A 10,275-nucleotide genomic window follows, 5' to 3' on the forward strand; every position below is an offset into this window, starting at 1 on the left:
GTAACTTCTTCTTTAAGAGGCTCCTCTGTCCTCCACTCGTTAACTGTATTAATGGCACCTGTTTGAACTTGTTATCAGTATAAAAGACACCTGTCCACAACCTCAAAACAGTCACACTCCAAACTCCACTATGGCCATGACCAAAGAGCTGTAACACACTACGCCGCAAGGGACTCAAATCCTGCAGTGCCAGATGTGTCCCCCTGCTTAAGCCAGTACATGTCCAGGCCCGTCTGAAGTTTGCTAGAGAGCATTTGGATGATCCAGAAGAAGATTGGGAGAATGTCATATGGTCAGATGAAACCAAAATATAACTTTTTGGTAAAAACTCAACTCGTCGTGTTTGGAAGACAAAGAATGCTGAGTTGCAGCCAAAGAACAACATACCTACTGTGACGCATGGGGGTGGAAACATCATGATTTGGGGCTGTTTTTCTGCAAAGGGACCGAGAAAGCGACTGATCGTTAACCAAAGGGAAAGAATGAATGGGGCCATGTATCGTGAGATTTTGAGTCAAAACCTCCTTCCATCAGCAAGGGCATTGAAGATGAAACGTGGCTGGGTCTTTCAGCATGACAATGATCCCAAACACACCGCCAGGGCAATGAAGGAGTGGCTTCGTAGAAGCATTTCAAGGTCCTGGAGTGGCCTAGCCAGTCTCCAGATCTCAAACCCATAGAAAATCTTTGGAGAGAGTTGAAAGTCCGTATTGCCCAGCAACAGCCCCAAAACATCACTGCTCTAGAGGAGATCTGCATGGAGGAATGGGCCAAAATACCAGCAACAGTGTGTGAAAACCTTGTGAAGACTTACAGAAAACGTTTGACCTCTGTCATTGCCAACAAAGGGTATATAACAAAGTATCGAGAAACTTTTGTTATTGACCAAATACTTATTTTCCACCATAATTTGCAAATAAATTAATTAAAAATCATACAATGTGATTTTCTGGATTTTTTCTTCTCATTTTGTCTGTCATAGTTGAAGTGTACCTGTGATGAAAATTACAGGCCTCATCTTTTTAAGTGGGAGAACTTGCACAATTGGTGGCTGACTAAATACTTTTTTTGCCCCAATGTAGGCTTAGCCTTCATTGAATAAGTCATGACCTTTTCAATGAAGGCTAAGCCTATATCAATGAATTCCAGATCTAATTCCATTTATAAGCTAATGTCCAACCATGATAAAAACAAAGTAGGACATTTAGATAGACCAAAACAGGGACTGGGAATGCCACATCTTTCAGTGAGACTAACCTAGATTTCGATAACCCAGTAGTTTTTTTCAAAAGATGTGGGCCAACAGTGCTGCATACTGGGGGATTCCTGTTCAAAGTGATGGCGTTCTCCACACTCCCAAAGGTAGAGCAAAGCGTTCAAAAAAGTCCAAGGCCCTCAACCAGGCCCTTTGTTCCGTGATGCCAAAACCATTTTCTCTCCCCATCCCATCACAATGGTGCTACACAGGGAAACGGGATGTCTAATATGGGAGGGGCCTGGTTGAAAAAGAGCACAAGGCTTTCTACACTACAGTACAGGCCTACTCCAAAAAACAGTGGTAGAAATATACTCTGCATAATGGCGCCGGAGGTGATGGCTGCGGTTTTACGATCTCCTAACCTATTGTGTGTGTGTTTTATCACATTATTTTACACATCATTTTGTACATAATGTTTCTGCCACTGTGTGTTATTACTCACCCCGTACTGGAGGAATACTTTTTCTTCAATGAGTCAGACGGGAAGGATTTACTTCAGAAGTCCGACAAGGCCATCATCATTCACAGGACAAAGAGACAGAGCTATAGGGGACGTAGATCTGGGTGCCTTTTAAGGATCTGACGCCGAGCGGGTAATCTCCCTTTTCTATCGGTCCTATTAGCCAGCATACAATCAATGGTAAATAAAATAGACGAACTACACTCACGTACAGCTGAAGTTGTAAGTTTACATACACTTATATTCGAGTCATTAAAACTCGTTTTTCAACCACTCCACAGATTTCTTGTAAGTCGGCTAGAACAACTACTTTGTGCAAGACAAGTAATTTTTCCAACAATCGTTTACAGACAGATTGATTATTTCACTTATAATTCACTGTATCACAATTCCAGTTGGTCAGAAGTTTACATACACTAAGTTGACTGTGCCTTTAAACAGCTTGGAAAATTCCAGAAAATTATGTCATGGCTTTAGAAGCTTCTGATGGGCTAGTTGACATAATTTGGAGGTGTACCTGTGGATGTATTTCAAGGCCTACCTTCAAACTCAATGCCTCTTTGCTTGACATTGTGGGAAAATCAAAAGAAATCAGCAAAGACCTCAAAGAAAAATTGTAGACCTCCACAAGTCTGGTTCATCCTTGGGAGCAATTTCCAAATGCCTGAAGGCACCACGTTAATCAGTATAAACAATAGTAGGCAAGTATAAACACCATGGGACCATGCAGCCGTCATACTGCTCAGGAAAGAGACGCGTTCTGACTCCTTGAGATGATGAACGTACTTTGTTGGGAAAAGTGCAAATCAATCCCAGAACAACAGCAAATAACCTTGTGAAGAAGCTGGAGGAAACAGGTACAAAAGTATCTATGTCCACAGAAAACAAGTCCTATATCGACATAATCTGAAAGGCCGCTCAGCAAGGAAGAAGCCACTGCTCCAAAACCGCCATAAAAAAAAGCCAGACTAAGGTTTGCAACTGCACATGGGGACAAAGATTGTACTTTTTGGAGAAATGTCCTCTGGTCTGCTGAAACAAAAATAGAACTGTTTGGCCATAATGACCATCGTTATGTTTGGAGGAAAACGGGGGAGGCTTGCAAGCTGAAGAACAGCATCCCAATTGTGAAGCACGGAGTCGGCAGCATCATGTTGTGGAGGTGCTCTGCTGCAGGAGGGACTGGTGTACTTCACAAAATAGATGGCATCAATCATGAGGCAAGAAAATGATGTGGATATATTGAAGCAACATCTCAAGAAATCAGTCAGGAAGTTAAAGCTTGGTCACAAATGTGTCTTCCAACTGGACAAAGTTGTGTCAAAATGGCTTAAGGACAACAAAGTTAAGGTATTGGAGTGGCCATCACAAAACCCTGAGCTCAATCCTATAGAACATTTGTGGGCAGAACTGAAAAGGTGTGTGCGAACAAGGAGGCCTACAAACCTGACTCAGGGGATTTTTACAAGGATTAAATGTAACTGTCTTAGGTCAGTTAGGATCACCACTTTATTTTAAGAATGTGAAATGCCAGAATAATAGTAGAGTGATTTATTTCAGCTTTTATTTCTTTCATCACATTCCCAGTGGGTCAGGAGGATTGGGCCAAAATTCGCCCAATTTATTGTGGGAAGCTTGTGGAAGGCTACCCAAAACGTTTGACCCAAGTTTAACTATTTAAAGGCAATGCTACCAAATACAAATTGAGTGTATGTAAACTTCTGACCCACTGGGAATGTGATGAAAGAAATAAAAGCTGAAAGAAATCACTCTACTATTATTCTGGCATTTCACATTGTTAAAATAAAGTGGTTATCCTAACTGACCTAAGACAGGGGATTTTTACAAGGATTAAATGTCAGGAATTGTGAAAAACTGAGTTAATATGTATTTGGCTAAGGTGCATGTAAACTTCCGACTTCAACTGTATGTGAGAATACTATTCATTGACTACAGCTCAGCGTTCAACACCATAGTGCCCTCAAAGCTCATCACTAAGCTAATGACTCTGGGACTAAACACCTCCTTCTGCAACTGAAACCTGGACTTCCTGACGGGCCGCCCCCGAGGTGATAAGGTTAGGTTACAACACATCCGCCATGCTGATCCTCAACACAGGGGCCCCCTCGGCGGTACATGCTCAGTCCTCTCTTGTACTCCCTTTTCACTCATGACTGCATGGCCAGGCACGACTCCAACACCATCATCAAGTTCTCCAGCCACCTGGAGTCAGACTGTTCTCTCTGTTACCGCATGGCAAGCAGTACCGGAGCGCCAAGTCTAAGTCCAAAAGGCTTCTACCCCCCCAAGCCATAAGACTCCTGAATAGCTTATCAAAGGGCTACCCAGAATGCACTTTTACACTGCTGCTACTCTCTGGTTGTTATCTATGGATAGTCACTAACTCTACCTTCATGTACATATTACCTCAATTACTTCGACTAACCGGTGCCTCCGCACATTGACTCTGTACCGGTACCCCTTGTATATAGCCTTGCTGTTGTTATTTTACGGCTGCTTTTCAAAAAAAATTACTTAACTTCTGAAAGTATTTTTGGTTAAGGACTTGTAAGTAAGCATTTCACTGTAAGGTGAACACGTGTTGTATTCGGCGCATGTGACAAATAACCCCTGAATGTCTGAAATTGTTTGGGACTGGTGTGACTGTGTGCACTAGGATAAACCTGAGCAAGTACAGTATAGTGGCAGAGTACAGTAAGCCCATTGGCACGTCGCTCCTGCCAGTGCAGTAGGTCAATCAAACATTGGCAGAGAAGACGAGGATGCAGATGTGTGGGTTTCCAGGGCTGGAAGATTAGGCTGGATTCCAGTATCTCTGCTTTACTCCAACTACTATGATAAAGCAGATGTCTTAAAATTCTGCCTCAGCAAAGTAAGAGTTTGGCATATCTATAACCTGACTCTCAAGAGTAGAGGTCGACGGATTAATCGGAATGGCCGATTAATTAGGGCCGATTTCAAGTTTTCATACCAATCGGAAATCTGTATTTTTGTACACCTATTTGACCATTTCTTTTGTTACACCTTTATTTAACTAGGCAAGTCAGTTAAGAACACATTCTTATTTTCAATGACGGCCTATGAACGGTGGGTTAACTGCCTTGTTCAGGGGCGGAACGACAGATGTATACCTTGTCAGCTTGGGGATTCAATCTTGCAACCTTAAGGTTAACTAGTCCAACGCTCTAACCACCTGATTACATTGCACTCCACGAGAAGCCTGCCTGTTACGCGAATGCAGTAAGAAGCCAAGGTAAGTTGCTAGCTAGCATTAAACTTATCTTATAAAAAACAATCAATCATAATCACTAGTTAACTACACATGGTTGATGATATTACTAGTTTATCTAGTGTCCTACGTTGCATATAATCGATGTGGTGGCATTTGCGAAGAAGGACTGTCGTTGCTCCAACGTGTAGCTAACCATAAACATCAATGCCTTTCTTAAAATCAATACACAAGTATATATTTTTAAACCTGCATATTTAGTTAATATTGCCTGCTAACATACATTTATTTTAACTAGGAAAAATGGTGTCACTTCTCTTGCAACAGAGTCAGGGTATATGCAACAGTTTGGGCCACCTAGCTCATTGTAAACGGTGTGAAGACTGTTTCTTCCTAACAAAGACAGCCAACTTCGCCAAACGGGGGATGATTTAACAGAAACGCATTCGCAAAAAGCACAATCGTTGCACCAATGTACCTAACCATAAACATCAATGCCTTTCTTAAAATCAATACACAGAAGTATATATTCTTAAACCTGCACATTTAGCTAAATTAATTTTACATAATTATGACATAACATTGAAGGTTGTGCAATGTAACAGGAATATTTAGACTTATGGATGCCACCCGTTAAGATAAAATACGGAACGGTTCTGTATTTCACTGAAAGAATAAACGTTTTGTTTTTGAGATGGTAGTTTCCGGATTCGACTATACAGTATTTCTGTGTGTTAATATGTTATAATTAAGTCTATGATTTGATAGAGCAGTCTGCCTGAGCGATGGTAGGCACCAGCAGGCTCATAAGCATTCATTCAAACATCACTTTTGTGCGTTTTGCCAGCAGCTCGTCGCTGTGCTTCAAACATTGCACCGTTTATGATTTCAAGCCTATCAACTCCCGAGATTAGGCTGGTGTAACCGATGTGAAATGGCTAGCTAGTTAGCGGGGTGTACGCTAATAGCATTTCAAACATCACTCGCTCTGAGACTTGGAGTAGTTGTTCCCCTTGCTCTGCATGTGTAACGCTGCTTCGAGGGTAGCTGTTGTCTATGTGTTCCTGGTTCGAGCCCAAGTAGGAGCGAGGAGAGGGACGGAAGCTATACTGTTACACTGGCAATACTAAAGTGCCTATAAGAACATCCAATAGTCAAAGGTATATGAAATACAAATCGTATAGAGAGAAATAAACCTATAATTCCTATAATAAACTACCTAAAACTTCTTACCTGGGAATATTGAAGACTCATGTTAGCTTTCTTACATGGCACATATTGCACTTTTACTTTCTTCTCCAACACTTTGTTTTTGCATTATTTAAACCAAATTGAACACATTTCATTATTTATTTGAGGCTAAATTGATTTTATTGATATATTATATTAAGTTAAAATAAGTGTTCATTCAGTATTGCTGTAATTGCCATTATTACAAATAAATGTTTTTTTTTTCTTGTTTTTAAAAAATAAAATCGTCCGATTAATCGCTATCTGCTTTTTTTTGGTCCTCCAATAATCGGTATCGGTGTTGGAAAATCATACTGTGCAAAATAGCTTGGGGACAAGGTTAGCTTATGACAGACCTAAGAGTCTGGGAGAAACATAATCAATACATTTTGTGTGTTTGCATTGAAAACACAGGTCTAACTAAACTCACCAACATGATGAAGGTATAGCCTTTCAAAACATAGCACTGACTGTAGACTATGTGCTCCGGCCCCTGTGTATTGGGGGGTTTCTTAAACACAAGCAAGAGGAACGAAATGGGGCGAGACCGACCTGAATTTGACCAATAGAAACTTTTGTTTTAGTTGCAAAACCTTCCCTTTTCCAACTGTTTGGACTAATGATAACACCCCAGTTACAGTACATTGGAACATTGTAAATAGTCAGGGAGGAACTCGATTAATGCAGTTCGCTCATGCATGATGACACGGCCAACTCGGAGAGGAGAATCTGAGGCATTTTCCTCCCTGCTGACGATACCAATTAATGTCAGCTCACATCATCCAAGCACATGTCTATTGATCCCCTGGGATCACACAGATTGGAGAAAGGCACATGCAGATAAGCAGTAGCTCTGCTGTTATACTGTATAGGCTTGTGTGTGTGGACAGTATATTGGGAATATAAACTGTCCTGGTTTCAAAAACACGGTCGCACAAAGGAGGACAAAGCATATATATATTTGCTGTTTTTTTTTGCATATCCATACAGTATTGCCCATCATCGTTACTTTCATTTTGTTAACAAACTATAAAACATTCATTGGCACCTTAATTTATGCAGGCTAGTTATACTAGTTTGTGTCCCCCGCACTCAGCCACTAACATATTGCCCCTGTGCATACCATATGGCTGACTGCATTCAGCCAGTCTGAGACCTAGGTTGAGTAGGCAGGCACATTCTCCTAGCCATATTGAACAGTCTGCATAACACTGTCAACTGGCTCAACATTAAGCCCTTGTAGTAATAATGTGGTGGTATAATGGACAGGCATGTATCTGCAGTCCAATAAGCTAATATCTCTATGTGATTGCATACTGAAGGTCATTGACAGAACAACTGTTCTCTTTGTCTGCATGATGACATTATAAAAACGGTGGTGGTTTCAATGGAAAAGTCTGAATAAATAAACTAAATATGATGGGATCAACACTTCAGCACCACACCTTGGGTAAAGAGCATGCGTTTGAATCAATAGACCTAGTTAAATTGAACCAGTTTTGTTTCAATCTGTATTGACAGTAGTATCTTTGTTTGAATTATCCAAACATCGGTGTATGACAGTTGATAACTTGACAACTGCTGTTTAAGCCCAGCTAGCCAACAGTCAGTGCTGCTGCTGCAAATAGCAGTCACACTACACTGAAAAAATACCTTTGTCATCCTCGTCAATTCTCAGAGCCACTGAGATGTACTCGAATGCTTGTTTGTGGCTGTTTCGAATCTGCTCGCCGCTGTCCTGCTTGCACACCTTGTTCGCATGTTCGTCTGCTGCCGGTTGTTTGGGTCTCGCAACCATAGCGCGAGACATCCGCTCGCACAGCCAGGCGAAGAGTACGCCAAAATTCAAGACTAGGACACGGAGCACTGCAAACAACGCCAGCAGTGGGTAGAAGTAGTAGTACACAATTCGTTTAAGTAGTGACACCTGGACGCAGATGTCCCCTCCGTCGGACGGGGACCCTGCAGGGCCTCGCTTCTTTCGGCTGCCTCTTCCTTCCGGAGAACTCATTCACCCGACGACTTGCTATCTTATCCATTACATTACATAGCCTCTTGCTTGGGTTCAACTTTTGAAGCGTCTATAGTTGCCATATATTCTCCGACATGGTGGTTCAAATGTTGATCAAATTGACGGGGCGGTTACCAAACGAACAAAAGGGTAAGAGGGAGGGGCACGCGCCCTCTTGTCCTATCATAGAAAGTACGTAACTGCAAACAAGAGTTTACGTAGAGACCACCCACATTGCGTAAATACTAACAACAAAACATGGCGGACGGTAAGTGAAATGTTCGTTTATCGGCACTTTTGTGAGTTAAATTATAATTGTTGTCAATTTTAGGGATACATTTAGCTTGAAATATTTATTATACCCCAACAATTGGTTTAATCCAATCTGATCTCTCCGTAACAGTCCTTGGTTCACGGTGGAATGTCGTTGCCAACATGATAACGTTAGCTAGCCAACGAGCTAAAGTAACGTTACTTTACTCGCCTCTAGAATTCATTTAACGTTACTGTAGCTAGCCCGCCTGTAGAGTACCTTCTTTGGCTTTTAAGAATAGATGGTAATGCTATGTTACTAGTCATCTACCTGAACTTTGTCTGGAGTAAGTGTGTGTGTCTTACGTTATATAGGTAAACGATGACAGATCGACCGTCCTTGCGGTTGTTGACATTTTGATATTGTTTCTGATCTGTCTCGGAATGATTCTGAAGACATTTACGTTAACTGACTGACTGCCCTCTTCGGGTACGTTCGTAAATTCACTCTGGAGTGCCAGTATGCGCTCTCGGTGTTCGTATATTCGAAGCGTTTCGCAGGGCGTTTTAGAGCACACTGGACGCTCTGGCCAAGGAGTTTTTAATTTCCCCATTATTTAATCAGGCAGGCCAGTTGACAACAAGTTCTCATTTACAACTGAAACCTGGCCAATATAAAGCAATTTACAACTGAGACCTGGCCAAGATAAAGCAAAGCAGTGCGACAAAAACAACAGTTACACATGGGATAAACAAACGTACAGTCACTAACACAATAGAAAAATATATGTACAGTGTGCAAAATGTAGTAAGATTGGGGAGGTAAGGCAATAAATAGGCCATAGAGGTGAAATAATTACAATTTAGTATTAACACTGGAGTGATAGATGTGCAGGTGGTGTGCAAGTAGAGATACTGGGGTACAAATTGGCAACAACAAATACATAACATGGGGATGAGGTAGTTGGATGTGCTTTTTACAGAAGGGCTGTGTATGAGTAAGGTTGATCTGACCTCACAATGGCAGTCAATCACCCAAGCTAACTGGCTAAAGGTAGCTAGCTTGCTAGCTACTTCCAGACATAAATGAGAGAACACCTCACTCTGGCCATTTGATTTGCCCTGGCAGAGCTGGTTAGGCTGTTATCCAGAGTGTTGGTGACTGCAACTGTGCTACTGGCAACAATTTAATTAAGCTTTTTTGTCTATTTTTACTGACACTGGCCATATTCAACAGGTGTTGAGCGTTCGTAAATTCATCAGTTATTCTGCGCTGAAATCGGAGTAGATAGCCAGAGTGAATTGCCTAGAATGTAGTAATGTTAGCTGACATTAATGTATGTTTCTCTCAGATCACACAGACGCAGACCAATCTATGGAGGGGAACACTCCAGTAAGTCTAATACAGATGTAGTTAGGGATTTGAAGTGGTTCTCTTCATTTAAAGTCGTGTTTTATAGTTAGACTAATTTCTGCTCCTTTTTAGATTGCTGAAAACCCCCATTCTGAATATGGACTGACAGAAAACATCCAGGTATGACCATCAATATGATTATTGTGCCTTTTAGAAAATTATGTCCATGAAAAGGGGTCAATTTCAAAGACTCAAACTATCACACTGCATTGTGGTAACCTTGCTTGTGTACTGAACAAGCACTGTATGCACAGCTCTCTAACATAGCAGGCACTAATGTGTGAAGCCTATGCTTTTGGTACAAATTGGTTAGGCTACATTGCATGAGATTGCAATTCTGAGTCCACTTGAGACGCTTACATACATGGATAGTGGCGTGAGTAGCAGTAACTTCTGTATC

Source organism: Oncorhynchus keta, chromosome 32, assembly GCF_023373465.1.
Source record: "Oncorhynchus keta strain PuntledgeMale-10-30-2019 chromosome 32, Oket_V2, whole genome shotgun sequence".
Classification (NCBI taxonomy): Eukaryota; Metazoa; Chordata; class Actinopteri; order Salmoniformes; family Salmonidae; genus Oncorhynchus; species Oncorhynchus keta.